Genomic DNA, 1,534 nt, shown 5'->3' with positions numbered 1-1,534 from the left:
TTGCGCATGTTAATCATGTTTACTTCTCTCTAGAAGCACTTTCATAAAAGCTAGCTAAGCTTTTACTTTTTTACTTAGGAAAAGCTTTTATACAAGGAAAAAAGGCAGCATTTAGCAGCCTATCTCAATATGTTTTTTTCAGATTTGAGCAGTGGAGTTTTCTCCAGAGGGGCTATAAATTAAAAATAGACGTAGACTAATATAAGTTATTATAGCAGTATAATTATATGAATGCCAACAACAAAAAGCATCATAAAAACTAAACATAATTTTACAGGTTTACTTTTTGTACATATCTCTTGCCCTTCTGAGGCTTTGTGAAGGTAAATCTGTGTTTTGCATGGTGCAATATTGTGTCACAAACCCAAAACAATTAGTATACCAGTTTTATAATGGAGAAGCTATTAGTCAGCTTTATTGTTTATAATAATAAAAACATTTTATTTTATGAGATTGTGTTTATCTAAGAACAACTTTGCAAATTAAACATTTAGAAAATGGTGACTATATTCTATTATTTTCCATCCAAAAAGGTGGCAGGCAGTCAAGGCAGCAAAATAAAGTGTTAGCCTAGCTGCATACAGTTAGCCAAGCCAATTTTGATGTTCAGCCAATGAGGTCCAAATGATTTCACCTCCTGCTTTGCGGCCTGTCAATCACCTGCACTACAACTGTGACATTTTGTATACACAGTGTATACGGTGTACACATGGGTATTCTTTTCCTCCAGGTGTGCCAGGCTCAGGTGGAGAGCAGCAGAGATGGCGTCCTCAGTGGAGCGGTTCCGTCGGTAGGTGAACTGCAATGGGTCGAATGTTGGCGGCAGACTGGAGACGATGTGTTCTTTAACCAGCCTTTGGAAGCACTTCATCATGCTGGGAGTCAGTGCAACAGGCCAGTAGTCATTGAGTGATGTGACCTGAGGCGTCTTTGGTACTGGAACGATGGAGGCAGACTTGAAGCATGCTGGCACTATGGATTGGTCCAACTAGATGTTAAAAAAGTCTATGAGGACACCAGCCAGTTGATCTGCTAGCTCCTTGAACACCCACCTCGGTATGTTGTCAGGCCCTGGTGCCTTCTTGGTTCAACTCTCCTTAGAGTCTTCCAAATGTCAGCAGTGTTGAGGCAAGCTTATTTGCATTTATGTTTCATTTTCAGTGAAACATATATTGCTTACAACTGGGCATTCAGTCTCCCCACGTCTTGGGTTCTCTGGGCACCGCTAATATTTATAATAGATATTTTCACTGGAACTCTGTTTGAACCTGAAGACTAAAATAAGTAAAGAGGTAAGTTAAAGCTGCAGCAAAACTTATCGTTCATATGTATAACAGGTGCAGATGGGAAGGCTGAGAATGACCTTGCTCCGACACAAAGAAAAAGCTGATTAACAGTGAAGCAGAAAAGCGGGAAGCAACTCCATATTTGGAGATAGGGAGTATGATCATTCTGTGGGACTGTCTGTGTGAAACTGTAAGATTTTCCCCTATGAAGTGTTGGGATCCTCAGGCTTGCCCACCAGAGGGCGCCG

Source organism: Cyprinodon variegatus, unplaced genomic scaffold (genome assembly GCF_000732505.1).
Source record: "Cyprinodon variegatus isolate N-32 unplaced genomic scaffold, C_variegatus-1.0 Scaffold254, whole genome shotgun sequence".
In the NCBI taxonomy this organism is placed as follows: domain Eukaryota; kingdom Metazoa; phylum Chordata; class Actinopteri; order Cyprinodontiformes; family Cyprinodontidae; genus Cyprinodon; species Cyprinodon variegatus.
Note: the sequence above shows the minus strand (reverse complement) of the source record.